Below are 16031 nucleotides of genomic sequence, written 5' to 3'. Positions count from 1 at the left end.
TTGCCATCTAATAGCCATTATACATTTCTTGATATAGAGCACACATTTAGCTATATATGGTTATTACATTATTTATCAGTCAACTCTGTCCACAAATATCTGAAGTAAACTCTGTTAAGAAGGCTGGATAATTCCCTATGGTTGTCTCACAGGCTAAATTTCCTCATATATTTAATGATGGGAAAATGTCTGCTCCAATATTATAGGAAAGTCTATAATATTACAACATAGTCAATAAATCAACTATTTTGGAGGAGGTGGGGCTAATACTTAGCATTTATTATATTCTATGCTCTTTTAAAAGCACTTGGCATACATTATAATATTTTAAACTCAAAGCATTAGCTTAGGTAAATACTGTTTAATATGTAAGGAACCTGATACCAAAAAAGCTTATAAAACTTAACTTAAAGCTACACACTTAAATAGCCAAACTGGGGTGGGAAACAGGTCCACCTGTGTCAAAGCCAGAGCCCTTTTGTAGCATGGTGTACTGCTTTACAAGAGCAACTTGGCTAATGGGCATGTCCCCAAATGCCTCTCTTATTTATAATGACACTTATATAGATATTCATAGGTGGCCTTTCCCAGATGGAATAGAAAGTGTCTGTTCTAGGTTTCAGGATCCTTGGCTTGCCAAGTGAGGAGAATGAAAGCATAGAGGGAAGGAAGCTTTATGTCAGTTTTTCAAAAGGCAGCAGAATTGGAGCAGCTATACTAAAATGAAAAATTGGAGCGAAGCAGAATAAGTGGAGAAAAGACAACAAAGATGTGATTGAGAAAGTATGCTTATTGAATTATTAGACAGGATGAGGCAGGAAGAATAAAAGACGTTTCCACTAATGATGACTGATAGTTGGAAAAGATATTTTTGAAACAAGATAGCCCATTCTCCACAAGTCAAGTGACAGGACCAAATCCAAATTTTAACAGAAAAAATGTGGCTATGATGGAGTGCACTTGTATGAACATCACAGGCATAGCTCCGTCAATTGATGTTTCCTGCGACTAAAGCAAGATATTACTGAAGTTGCACGTTCATCACTTTCTAAACTAGATGTCAGAGATCTTAAAACACTCCAGAAGGAAAAGTCCCATTTTTTATATGGTGAAAGAGATAAAGCACACAGCAGGAAATGTAATTCTCTTGAGAATTCTTCCCAAAGGATTTGATAGAGCATAGCATTTTTATGTGGTTTTAAATAAATATCCTACACAGAAATTTTAGCTTTTGGATCCAATTAAAACCATAATTCCTTGTGCTAAATACATGTAAGGACAGAACAGATTGGAATACACAGCAGTACCATGAACCTAAAGCTCAATTGTAGAGCAGATGTCAATCAGCAGTCTGCAAGTAAGCCAGAGAGACTTCTGTGATGCAGCTCACTGAGGTGCTGGACTGTGAAGATGAGGCTATGACCATGAATTTGGTTTATGTGTAGAGCAGTATTTGGAGGTGCTCATAGCCTATATACTAAATGCCATTCATCTCCTCTGGTTCCCATCTTTGGATCTCCTATTCCTACTTCCATTTCTCTACTTATAGACAATTGAGTCTTGACCATAATTTTGTTTTAACTTGGTTTAGTCAGATTGTCTTTTTCAGTTATACTACCTTTTCCATTGGGATTTTGCTTTCTTATTTAATGTTGGTTAAAAAGAAATGGGAGACATACCAGTTAACTGTTTCTGTGCTAACAAATTATTTTAAAGTTTAGTGGCTTAAAGCAACATTTATTATCTCATAGATTGTGTGGGTCAGTAATCCTGGAGGGGCTTAGCTGGGTGGTTCTTGTCAGGGTATTGGACAAGGTTATAGTCAAAGTGCTGGCCAGGTCTGCAGTCATCTCAAGGTTCAGATGTAGAAAAATCTACTTCTGAGCTCACTCATATAGCTATTGGCAGATCTCAGATCTACTTCTAAGCTCATTCACTGGCATGGCAACTGGCTTTCCCAAGAGCAAGCAGTATAAAAGAAAAAATTAAAAACAGCTCTTGCTGGTTAAAGGTTGAATGAAACATTTTACCCTCTAGCCAAAATGATACATTTTACTTCTAGAAAATAATCCCAAATCTCATTCCTATTGTGTGTAGTCCTAGGTCAGAGTGTCAGAATATGAAGAACATTATTTTTAATAGCTCATCAAAAATTGCAACTAATTTGTATATTTTGGCTGAGTCTGAAAAATGAGGAAAAATACACTAAAAATGTAACCTAAACTCAGGTTAAAGAGTAAACTAAACAAAATGATAATTGTAGAGTATTTGGAAATTAGCATAAAAATAAGATATATAATGTGATTATTTTAGGATTAACAACATCGGTATAATATAATCATGACAAATTTGTGGCCTTAAACTTCTTTTTAAAATAAAAAACAGCAAAAATATGTGAACCAAGTGTTTAAGACAGAAAGTTAGAAAAAATAAGTCAAATTTACGGAAAAATAGAGGATGAAAATAAAGATTAAAATAGAAATTAATGAAATAGAATAAAGCAATGGAGATTTGCTGACTTTTTCAAGTAATTACAAAAACCATTTTTTCTTTTTTCTTTTTTTTAAAGATTTTATTTATTTATTTGTCAGAGAGAGAGGGGGAGAGAGAGCGAGCACAGGCAGACAGAATGGCAGGCAGAGGCAGAGGGAGAAGCAGGCTCCCTGACGAGCAAGGAGCCCGATGCGGGACTCGATCCCAGGACGCTGGGATCATGACCTGAGCCGAAGGCAGCTGCTTAACCAACTGAGCCACCCAGGTGTCCCCCAAAACCATTTTTTCTAATAGAAAAATCTCAGCAAACTGTTAGCAAATCATAACAATTTATGGATAAGGGTATTTGTTGTAAAAGTATGCTATGTGGGTAATTGGGAGAGAAGCACGTAGTAATTCTGTAATTAAAAAACATAAATAACCAAAATTAGGAATAATAGGTGGAATTAACAGCAGAACAGCCAAAAAGAATTGTTTAGCTGGTTTAGCTAAAAAATAATAGGAAACATCAATAAGAGAAAAAAATAGAAAAGATAATACATAGGTCTATTTATGTATAATTTAGTCCCAGAATGAAAAGAGAGAATAGAGCAGAAACAATATTTAAGATAATTTAAGAAGATAATAATTGAGAATTTTCTAAAATTGAAGAAAGTTGTTGAGTTATAGAGTTTAGAAATCCTATAAATCCCAAGTAAGAAACTTAAAAACAACAACAATAACAAATAACAATAACAAAAAATGGAAGGTCATGACAGTAATACTTTTCAAAATCAAACTCAAAGCGATAGTCTTAATATAAACCAGAAGAATAAATATATATTATTTTTAAGAAGCAATAATCAGGATGATAGCTGAATTTTCAACAGAACTAATGAAAACTGGAAATGAGGGAATGCTATCAATTGCTAACCTAGAGTTATACTTTATTGATGATATTCTTTAAGAGTGAGAGTAAAAGGAAGACACTTTAAAAAAAAATATGAGAAAATTTGTCAGTATACCAAACACTGAAGAAATTACTGAAGAAATTTTATAGAAAACTAAGAAATTTTCTTTAGGTAGAAAGAAAATAATTCCTAAATAGAAATTCAGAAATGTAGTAAGGAATGTAATGCATCAAAAAGAATAAATAAGAGGGTAAATATGAATTAATATTAAGGGTATAAAGCAATAAGAACAATTCATTGTGAAGTCTAAAACATATAGATAATTAAAATGCATGATTTATTGACATATACTTCTAGAAGTAGAAAAGCAGAGTCAAATGTTCTAAAGCCCTTCCTTCAAGAAGAGAGAAAATTGGAGCAATTAGTGAGATTTTGGGTTTCTGGTTTAGAGGAGTAAGTGCCTAACAAGTTTAAAACCTCTTACAAATAACAGTTTTAACATTTGAACACAATAAAACTAATTAACTGAAGGCTCTGGAGACTGAATAATGGCAGATAGATTTTGGATTGGAGTAGAAACTAGTAGCAAGTGACTGGCATGGAGTGAACTGCCTGGATTTTGTTGCTTTGCTCTGAGGATGGTCACAGCTGATATCTTGGCAGTGCAAAAACAGCAAAGCTGTGATTAAGAGGCTGCCATTCTTCTGGCCAGAGGGGCTTGCAAATGAAGACAAGACAATCAGGGAGACCAGAAAAAGGGGAGGTATGGGAAAGGAAAGTTCTAGAGAAAGGAAACCCTAAATCTTTTTTTTTTTAAGATTTTATTTATTTATTTGACAGATCACAAGTAGGCAAAGAGGCAGGCAGAGAGAGAGAGGAGGAAGCAGGCTCCCCGCTCAGCAGAGAGCCCGATGCAGGGCTCGATCCCAGGACCCTGGGATCATGACCTGAGCCGAAGGCAGAGGCTTTAACCCACTTGAGCCACCCAGGAGCTCCAGGAAACCCTAAATCTTATGTTGGAACTCAGCCTGTCTCCCATTGATTCCTGAACCAGTTATGCATAGAGCAAACTGAAAGCAGCTTGCATCTTAAAGCTAGAGAATTGATCTGAGACCTAAGCTAACATTTACCGGACCCATCAGAATTTACAATATGATTCTAACCAAGTTAACTGCTTTCTGAAACAAAATCAATGTTCTTTAAAACAATATATAACAGAATCCAGAGTGTACAACATAACATTCACAATTTCCAGAATACCAACCAAAATTATATCACACGTACACATGGAGGAAAGTGCGACCACATCTAAAAAAAAACCAAACAAACAATGGATGACATATTAGAGATGACCCAGATGTTGAAATTACATAAAAGATAGTAGAGAGTGTGTGGGTGGATAATTGGATCTATACTTTTGCAAAGTTTCTACACTATTAACTCTAAGTAAATTGAGGAAACTTGACTTGACACATTATAATTCCTAGAGTAACCTTTCAAAATAATGCAAAGGGGGTAAAACTGACAAACTGAATTCTAAAACACACATAAATAAACCAAAGGGAGGCAAGAATGAGGAATCAGAGAAAGAAAAAGGGCACACAGCAAACAAATAAAATGGTAGAACTAAATCTAACTAACCGATTTCAATATAGATAAAATAAATGCTCCAGTTAAAAGGCAGAAATTATCAAAGGAAAAAAAAAGGCAACATTCAGTTATTTCTACCAGAGAAGCACTTTGATATAAAGAAATAGGTTACAGTAATGGATGGAAAAAATTGCACAAAAGTGAAAAAACAAAATAAAACAAAAAACCAAGAATATAGAGGACTGGTGTAGCTTTATTAACATGAAATGAAATAGACTTGAATACAGAATAATACTAACACAAAAGTATTTCTAATATAAAGAATATTTCATAATGTGAATGGATCAATTTATTAGGAATTCTAGGAGTCATAAATGTGTATGGTCCTGATAACAGAGTCTTAAAACCTAAAAAGGAGAAAAATGACAGAATTAAAGAAATCAAAACCCTCTGTTTCAGAAACTTATGGAAAAACTAGACAAAAATATTAGTAAAATTTTGGAGGACTTGAACAACACTATCAACCATCTTGACTTTATTGATATCTATAGAATACAGTAGTCAATAACTCTAGAAAAATCCATGGTACATTCACCAAGAAAAACCACAAGTTGGGCTATAAAATAAGTGTCAATAAATTGAAATGGATTGAGATCATAAAGCATATATTCTCTAACTCAAGGAAATTAAATTAGAAATCAATAATAAAATATTTAGGAAGCATTAAATATTTGGAAATAAAGCAACATAATAATCCATGAGTCAAGAAATAAATCTCAAGGGGATATAGAAAATATTTCAAATAAAAATGATAATAGAACCTCTAGCTATTACAAGGGTAATATGTGAATATTTTGAGCAGCTTTAGAACATCAAATTTGAGACCTTAGATGAAATGGGAAGATTCCTTGAAGGACACAGATTGCCTTAGCTCACTCAGGAAGAAATAAATTAAATAGTAGATAGTATAGCTCTATAAATATTAAATAAATTGAATTAATAGCTATAAACTTTCTGGCAAAGTAAAGTATAGCCTAGGTGATTCCAGTGAATTCAAATAAACATTTAATGAACAAATAATTCCAATTCTACACAAATTCTTTTAAAATATGGAACATTTTTCCACTCACCATACAAGGGCAATAAGATGGTATTAACCAAAACCAAGCAAAGACATTATAAGAAATGAAAACTACAGAACAATATCTCTCCTCACCTTAGCTACAAAAATTCTTAACATTCTTAACAAAATTTAATGAGCAGCAATAGGGTACTTATTTTAATACATCATGCGACTTTTATCACACAAATGCAAAAAATAGTTTGTCATGGTGAAAACCAATAAACGTAATTCAAAATATTAACAGAATAAAGAAGAAAATCCATATGAGTATTTCAATTGATGCAGGAAAGAGTATTTGCTAAAATTCAAAATTTGTGGTAAAAACACTTAGAAAATTAAGGATAGAAGTGAAATTCCTCATTCTGATAAAGGATATCAGCAAAAACCCAGAGCTAAGATTAAATTACCTGGAAATGATAAATGCTTTCTTCCTAAGTTTGAAAACAGGGCAAAGATGTCTGTTTTCATTTTTCTCATTTGGATGGAGCTTGAGATGCCAGTCATTTCAGTAAGACAACCAAAACAGTTAAGGTCATAAAGGAGAGGAAAGAATGAATAAAACTATCTTCCTGAAGAAGACAGGATGTTTAGGTAAAAAGTTCTCAAGAATCTGCAAAACAGCTACTAGAACTAATAAATGAACTTAGCAAGGTCATAGGATACAAGGGAATATGCAAAAATAAGTTATTATAATATGTTTAACTAAAGAATCATGGAACATTACATCAAAAACCAATGATACAGTGGCTAACTGAACATAATAATAAAATAAAAAAATATATATATTTAAAATACCATTAAAAATCCATAAAAGTCTTAGGAATAATTTTAATAAAAAACATGCACAACCTTTTCACTGATAATTATAGGGTATTTCTGAGAGAAATTATAGAAGACCAAAAATATATACATATTGTACTTATGAAAGAATAAAGAGATACAATAACTAAATGCATTAGATACCAGATCCAAAAAAAAAGTCGAATGTAAGGTACCTGGGTGGCTCAGTGGTTTAAGTCTCCCTTCAGCTCAGGTCATGATCTCAGGGTCCTGGGATTGAGCCCTTCATCGGGCTCTCTGATCAGCAGGGAGCCTGTTTTCCCCCTCTCTCTCTGCTGCTGCTCTGCCTACTTGTGATCTCTCTCTGTGTCAAATAAATAAATAAAATCTTTACCAAAAAAGTGGAGTGTATTTCACACATTAATACATTGTTCCATAAAATGTACTAATGAAACATTTGGCAAAATTTGAACAAAGTATGGAAAACAAAGTACAAAATAATTGTACTGTATTAATGTTAATTTTTAATTTTGATGTGTCCTGTGGCTAGATAATAGCATGTATTGTTGCTTTTAGAAAGAAACCCTCAGATATTTAGGTATAAATATGCATTATGCCTTAAAAAGTTCAGAAATTAGTGTGTGTATTTGTGGAGATTATATACACACATGAAGAGCAAGCAGAAGAGAGATAACATGGCAAATGTTAGCATTTGGAGAATAGGAGTGAACTTCTGGGAATTCTTTGTACTAATTTTGCAACTTTCTGTGAATATAAAAATACCTCACAATTAAAAGTTTAAACACTAATATCCAAGATAAACAATTTAACTTTAGGCAATTTCATCTATAATAAAATTTTCAAAAAAATATTCTTTTCTTAAGATCACTGAAGCCAGTATAATTTTAAGGATAGGAGGGATATTGAAAGACATTACCAAGCAATTAAGACTAAGTAATTTTGATATAGTCATAGAAAATGTAAACAGTAGATCAGAAGAGAGAACCTGGAAATGACATAGGACAAAAATAGGATAGGAGGTCAGTTGTGAATAGAGTTAAATGAATAGAGTTTGTGAAAACTGGTTATTCATATGGAAAAAAAAAAAGATACAATTTGTTTTCTACCTTCCAAAATTAAAAAAAAAAAAAACAAAAACTAGCTAATTTAAATGATGTGAAAAAAAAAACAGCTCAAACTTTTATAAGAAAAAAAAATTTTGACTTGGGATAGAAAAAATAGTTCTTAAATGTTATACAAAAAACTACAAACCACAAAGGAAAAGACTGATAAATTCACTTATTTTTTCAACTGCATCAAAATATATCTTATAAACATGAAAAAAATCACATAAAAAAGATATTTAAAGAATTCAGTACTTAGAATATCTAATGAGTTTCTTGTACTCAATAAAAAAAAATAACCACATTATAGAACACTGAGCAGAAGTTATGAGGAGGTAGATATCAGGAAGCTTAAAATTCAATAATAGGAAAACAAGCACCTCAATCTAAAAATGGATGAAAGACTTAAACAGATACTTCAACAAGGAAGATGGAAGTAGTAGCCTGAAATGGGGCAGTCACTTGAGCACTTACAACAACCCAGTGAGAAATCTTTTTATAGATAGAGAAACTAAGGATTAGAGAAGTTCTGTGATGTGCTCAAGGACAGCCAGCTCATTATTCTGATTAATTTTAATTTTTTAAAAAAGATTTTATTTATTTATTTGACAGAGAGATCACAAGTAGGCAGAGAGACAGGCAGAGAGAGGGGGAAGCAGGCTTCCCACTGAGCGGAGAGCCTGATGCGGGACTCGATCCCAGGATCCTGAGATCATGACCTGAGCCAAAGGCCGAGCCTTTAACCCACTGAGCCCCCCAAGTGCCCCAATTTTAATTTTTAATTAGGGATAGGTGTATTTATTGGTTTGAAATTCTTTTAACCCACAGTGTCCACAGAAATAAGACTTTTAAAATTTGCTTCCAGTAAATACTCCTGCATCCAAAGTGCTTTCTCTGACTTCTGACCATATAAAGATCACAGTGAATGTGCAGTTTTATGCTATTATAATTAAAGGAAGGATAATTTATTTCCTTCATTTTAGAAACAGTAAACGTGTAAGAAAAATGTCTTTGACTTTGGATTAAACAGGAACGGAATTTAAAATGAAACAGGGATATATGGATATTACACTCTCCACCCTTCCCTCCTGAGTTTGAAGGCCCTTTATACTTGCTTTTCCCCTTCAGGGAGTCACACTATTTAATTGCCAGGGACTTCAGTCAGGAATGAGATATCCTGCCTCTTGAGATTCAAGAGAAATTTGTTCCCACTGAAGCAATCACCCTACAAATGGACACCACCTGTATTTATATATTTTGGAAATATTTTCTAACATTTTAAATATCATTCATAGGGGATAAAGAAGTTTTCTTGATCTTTGAAAACCTAATATATAAATAAAAAGAAATCTTTAGACATTAATTCTAAGTATAGACCAATTTCCCAATATTAGCAAAGGAATAGAGGATACTATGCTATAGGATCTGTTTAGGACCCAATTCCTTTGAATTGAGACACTTGCTATTTAGAAAAGGTGAGTTAAATATATATGACATGTCACAGCAAGACCCACAATCATACTTGTTTCTTCCTTTCATATACAACCGCACTGCTTAATAAAAATATAAAATTCTGAAGTTTGGAAATAAATGGTGTAGAATCCATCTCATAGACATTTTGAAATTGTACCATCTATGTGATCAGATGGAGGCTTATGTATCTTGACACCTAACAAACACATAATTCTATTTTAAACTTTCTTTCATTCTCAGCATATTTAGCCTTGAATGCTATGCTCTTGGCATAAAATTTTTATGATCACAAAGTCGTTGCTTTAGCTGATGTTTCAAAGTATACTTTTGGGGAAAAATAACCCTACTCAAAACAGTACCCCTCTTTCCTCAATGACTATGCCACTTTCACTTTGACATTTTCTGAAGGTCATTGTTCAGGTTTCAGGATCATGTTGCTGATTTTTCTGGCTCTTTTTGCACTATCAGGGAAAGAGAATATTCTGCAAAAGTTTGCTGGGCTCCTCTGTTCCCACTGGAGACTAAACAGAAGAAAACTGATTCCTTAAGCTTCAGAATCTCTAGGCTAGCTTCAGATTCTTATTTAGATATAAACACTCATGGCTTTCAGAGACCTAAAGAATCTTAGACAGAAAGCCCTGAGGGATTATAAAATCTTTTCAGAGGCCACAGTCTCAATTCCAAAAATGAGAATGAAAAAATATCGTCATCACTATGGCCTCTACTACCCCCAATGTGTAGAGTTTTAGTTCATTCTGCTGCTATTGAAATCAAAATGCATCGTCATATCAGGCATTTAGCTGAAATTCAGTGACAGTATCTCAAATGTTGAGCCTAAGTATGGAGAAACATGAAATAAAGGGGGTCCTGACATTTACTTGGTACTACATATATTCTCAATCTTCACAGCTCTGCAAGGGAAATAATGATCAGAGTCCTTATTTTAAAGAGAGGGAGACTAGGTCCAGGGATGAGAAGCAGCTTGCCCAAATACACAGATCAAGCTCACTGCCTTTTGTTGCACATGTGGCTCTCTGTGGCAGAATCCTCAAATGTTTGTGAACCAGTTCTGTTCTGGTTATATTTTTCTAAGGATCTTTACTTTATTGCTGATCTTTAAAGGATTACAGTTGTTGTTCTTATTAAGTGTTCTTATTAAAATCATTTAAAACTTAGCTCACTGATCCTTTTCTCCTCCTGGAGAACCTTGACAACAGAGGCAGGATCTTACTCCTTTAATTAAAGCAGGTCAGGGCTCCATCCCTTCAGTAGGGGAGTGCTGTCAATAACATCAGCACGAGGCTCCAATTTGTCCACTGCATGTGTCAGCCTTCCAGAGGATGTCAGATATTCAGGATTTCTATCTATAAGCGGTAGACAAAAGGATCATTCCGTTTACTTGGTTCTGTAGATTGTCCATTCTTAAAGGAATGGCAAAAATTGTTTGGGGTCGTGGAAGAACGATTGCTGCAAAATGGAAATTCAATAATTTCTTGCCTCCCTCTGAAATGCTCAGAGATTAATGAGACTATGCCTGTAACATCGTTAGACTCCTTGGAAGAATGCTGTATATGCCCTAAACCTTTTCCTGCTTAGCTACTGTCATCACTGCTGGGAACAGTATGGGATTGAAGCCTAAAGCTCTAGACCTGAGTCCTGGCTCTGCCCATAATTACTTGTGAGACTTTGGGCAAGTTATTTAATCTTTCTTATTCTTTGTTTCTCCATCTTTGAAATGAATATTTTAATATTGAATAAGGCAATTTTGAGAATTAAATGAGCAAAAACACATGAAAATGAATGGCAAACCATAAAAAGTATATAAATAGTAGTTACACTCACATATGATTAGAAATTCAATATCATAATCATATAGCAATACACCAGTGGTTCCCAAAGTGTGTTCCTTGGAAACCTAAGGCTACAGCTGTTCTCTGAAAAGTGGGTTTTAGGTATTTTGGGGCACATTTATTTATTTCAAAATAGTCACTGAGTCTTAGCAGATGGTCCTCTCTGTCAATACCAAAACATGGCTCCTAATTTTCTGTTTTATAAGACTCATGCTCACACAATATGTCTTACTCTGATCTCTTTGTACTCAGCTCTGATTTCAAAAGTATATGTCTTTCCCGGATGGATCACTTCCATCCCTGTTTATTCTTTTGCATTCTTCTCTCTTGAAGCTCAGCCTCTTCCCATGGCTGCTTCCTCCTCTAAGTACATGCACATGGTACAAGGGATGATAATGGATATTATACACTTTGGTTTTTCCTAGTCTTGGAAAAATAAGTAAAAAGAGCAACTAAAGCTGTAGTCTATTAATTTGTTTTTTATCCAAACAACCCAATTTATTGCTGGATTCTTTTTTATATGTAACATTTTAGTCATCTTCTCTAAAGTAACGCATAAGAGACTTTTCTAACTTCCTTTATTTTCCCAAGTCCCTTCAATCTAAGGTCTTTACATCATGAGCCTTAAAGTTATATATCTTTTGGGTAAAAATCTTTTGTCTCTTTTGAGAAATATATGCCTGCTCCTAAAACTAATGTAGCAACCTCCCAGAGGTCGAGAACAAAGCTTGAAGGCTGGAAAAGATGTTTTTCATTTTTTGGTATTGAAAACTCTGGCTTAAACTTGCTGCGGATAATCCATGTGTTTGATGTTCTAAGGGTGAACTACATAGTTCTGCTTCTATGCACGATACCACTTCCAACATTCCACAAACAGGCTCCACTTGTGGCATCTGATTGAAGTAGAACATGTTCCAATCTTAGAGTCAAAGGATTTTACACCTGCAAATCCACTTGGCCTATTACACTATATATCAAGAAAGGTATTACATATTTTTAATAGCTTTCTTCTGAAGTCTACTGAAGTTTTAGAGAAAGCATCTATTGTGAGCTGTGATTAGGAGGCCGAGAAAGAGGAGTCAGAAAATTTGAGACTTGGTTCAGTTAATGCCTACTAAGTAGGCATTATTTTTTTAAAGATTTTTGTTTATTTGTTTGACAGAGGGAACAAGGAAGGGGGAGCTACAGAGGGAGAGGGAGAAGCAGGCTCCCCACTGATCAGAGAACCCAATATGGGGCTTAATTCCAGAACCCTAAGATCATGACCAGAGCCAAAGGCAGATGCTTAACCCACTGAGCCACCTAGGTGACCCCTAGGTAGGTTTTATATTGACTCCTTAGTTCATTTATCTATTTACTTCAATCATTCATCTTTTAAAGAACCATTTTGCACAAAATGCTAGGGCGAGTTGGTATCACCTAGGTTTAGAATGGCCTATTTGCTGCACACTTGGTGCCTTTCTCCCTAATCATGGTCCTAGGGCAGAATCAGGCACAGCATTCTTTCCCCAGAGGTCTCTTATAAATTTTTGCCATAGTGTTCTTATAGCAATTCAAATTAGAGTGGGCATGTGAGGAAAAAAAAAAACAAACAAACAGGCAAGCAAGCAAAACCGCAAACTCTGTGACTGTCTCTGACCTAGAGGGTAAAGGTCATATTTAGCTACTGAGTCACTGTGCTAAGCATTTCACATGGTTTATCTCAATTAATCCTCACAACACCTTATAAGATAGGTATGATTATTGTTTATAAGATAGATATGATTATTGTTTCATTCTAACAAGTGAGAAGCCTGGGGCTTAGAGAGGTTGAGTAGCTTGACCACAGTCATGCCAATATAGCTGGGTATTGAACCCAGGCAGTTTGAATCAAGAACCAGGACCCGGGGAGGTAGTGCTAAGAGAGATTATCAGAAGCAAGAATATTAACAGAAAAGCCCACTGGTTCCCTTATAAAGATACAGGTTCATTAGTAAAAATGTGGTTGACTTTACAATTTTGAGTTCCACTTCTAGCTCTGACATGCAAAACCTTCTTGGTTCTGAAAAATTACAATGAGGATAAAATGCCTCTATCATAAGATCTTAGGGAAGATTAAAATGAGATAAATCAGCATATATGAGAGACTTATTATAGTGAATGACTTACACTCAATAATATTGGATTGCTCTCTTTCCTGAAATATATAGGGGAAGAATAGGGGATACTTACCTCTGTTTTCTTTTAGCTTAGAAAATAAGATCTTTTACCCTTCTGAACATTTGGTGTTGGGCTAGAGCCCTTGTGCCCCAGTGAGATGATGGGAGAGTCTGCCTATAGAAATATCAGTAAGATTTTTCATCTCCATAAAAAAGCCACAATCACCATGATGGATTTTTTTTTCTTTTGATTGAAAGATCTGACATCTATAAAATATAGATTCTTTTGAGTGGAGAAGTAGTTGATATTGTTGTCAGCCATTTACATTTTAGCATTAATTGAAACTTCTGTGAGATGGCTTTATAGGGGTCAGGGTCAGAATGCATTGGTTTATAAGAACTTGCACAATACCCGTATGGGGGAAAGGAGAGAAAATGTAGGTGGTAGAGAGTTGAAACAAATATGGTCATGCCTGAGGTTTGTTCTGTGTCCCTCATCACCCAGAGCGACTATGTCATAAGTGATTTCAAGGTACACATGTGGGAGGGAGGAAACGACATTCTGCGTGCAAGAATATGAATTGTGTAGTATCTGGTGGCTGTAGAGAAAGAAAAGGAGAATTAGTCTGTCACTTTACTGAAATATGCCTCACTTTGAGCCTGACATCATTTTGAAATACTGGCCTCCTATTGCCAAACTTCTGGAACAGCCTTGGTGTATACCCATGGGAAATGGCTTCATATTAATAGTTATCCCTGTATTCCACCAAGACTAATAAATGACCCCAGTGGCTTAGGAATCCTTCTAGTGGTACATTTCAAATCTAGTCAGTGAAGGATAGTTAAGAAAAGAAACAAAATTCACCTCTAAACAAATCGTCACTAGTCATAAGCCTTGTCTGATGGTTGGAGTCATCTCACTGAGAGGTCTTCACTTCTAAAGGAAAGTGTGTGAATGAGTTTTAAAATGAGACAACATGGGTTCAGACGCCAGTTTTTTTTTCCATTTCAAATTGGTGTGAAGCCTATATTGTTTAACTACTTTAAACTTGTGTTTTTTAAACAGGAATATTAATACTTATCTTTCTGATTGCTGAAAAGACTAAATTAGGTGAGTATGTAAATATGTTACTAAGATGATATGTTCTTGCCCTTTTGGCTAAATGGCACTTGGAAGTGTTCTGACCAATCCCAGGGACATCTGGTATAGAAGTGTGTTTAGTCAGTTCTGTGGTCTCTTCAGGACCTGAGGGGTCCCTGGAAAAAGGGCTTTGCCAGGCAAGTGAGTTCAGGAAGCATAAGATTGGCCCTACTTCTGTCTTTGGGTGGCATTTTCATGGAGCACCATGAAACTTATGCCAGTCATCTTGTACACCATCTCGCTGTCACTGAGACTACCTCTTGCTGTCGGTGGAAAGCTCAATGGCTTTTCCACCAGTTCTCCTCAGCAAGAGAAGCTGCATTAGGCAGTGAAGACACTGAACTAGAAGGTGGGAGATATGAGTTTACAAAGCTCAGAGAGCTTCTTGGTACCTCTAATTTCTTAGTTATAAAATGAGGGATGGAAAGAAATGGAGACAGAGAATGTTCTCCATGCTATTCTTTAGCTCTCTGACTCTATTTTATTCGGTCTTGATTTTACTTGATTGCCTTATCTCATTTTTCTTCCCTTCTTTATGTCCCTATAAAAATTGGACACATTCTTTCTTCTTTGTTTTGTTATTTAAGATTTTGACTTCCTTTGGAGAAAAAACTGTGTAAATATGAAATAGAATGCTATGACTACTTGATTCTAAGGCAATCTTGTTCCAAAAATATTATATTGTGGTAGAGATTCTTTTGATGACCCAGTATGAAAATTCAATTATTTATTTTAATTCTGTATTTAAGTAAAAATACGTTTCTCTAAATGCATACTCCCTTAATGAGGATTACTGGAGTTTTAAAAATAAGCCTTTTTATGATAGCTATCTCGTTATTTTTTGTTGGTGATATTCAAGTTTTCTACTCTAGAGGTCAGCATAATGTTAAAAATGAAAGACATTTTCCAAGATAAGATCTTAAAAACAAGGTCCTTAAATCTGAACTTCACATAAAACTGGAAAAAAAAAAAAAAAAAAACCTCTCTAACCACAAAAAGACACTTGTAAAATGATGATAATCCCAAACAGAATGTCCAAAGGGAGTTACACAATGTTTGAGGTTGGTGACTGAATTACATGCAAAAAATACTTCCTCAAAGTTATATAATGTTGGTAACAACAACATATGATGAACAGAAGGTGGAAAATAATGTAAGAGAAGACTAAACAAAAGGAAGTCATGAAGAGGCATCAGATAGAGTGGGGACAGGTATTTAAGATCATTTTGAGAAAGTCCCTTTGCAGATTCTAGGGTGCCTACCTGATGTTTAAATAATAGTGACAAGAGAACAGAGGAAGGAAATGCCTGCAGGTGCATCATTGAGTATGTATGTTTTACAAAAATTCCCTGGTCTCCTCAAACCCCCATTCAACGCCTGCCTCTCATTTTCAGTCCATGAACCTGTCTCCTCCTTCATCTAGAAATCC

This window comes from Lutra lutra, chromosome 1 (assembly GCF_902655055.1).
Source record: "Lutra lutra chromosome 1, mLutLut1.2, whole genome shotgun sequence".
In the NCBI taxonomy this organism is placed as follows: Eukaryota; Metazoa; Chordata; class Mammalia; order Carnivora; family Mustelidae; genus Lutra; species Lutra lutra.
Note: the sequence above shows the minus strand (reverse complement) of the source record.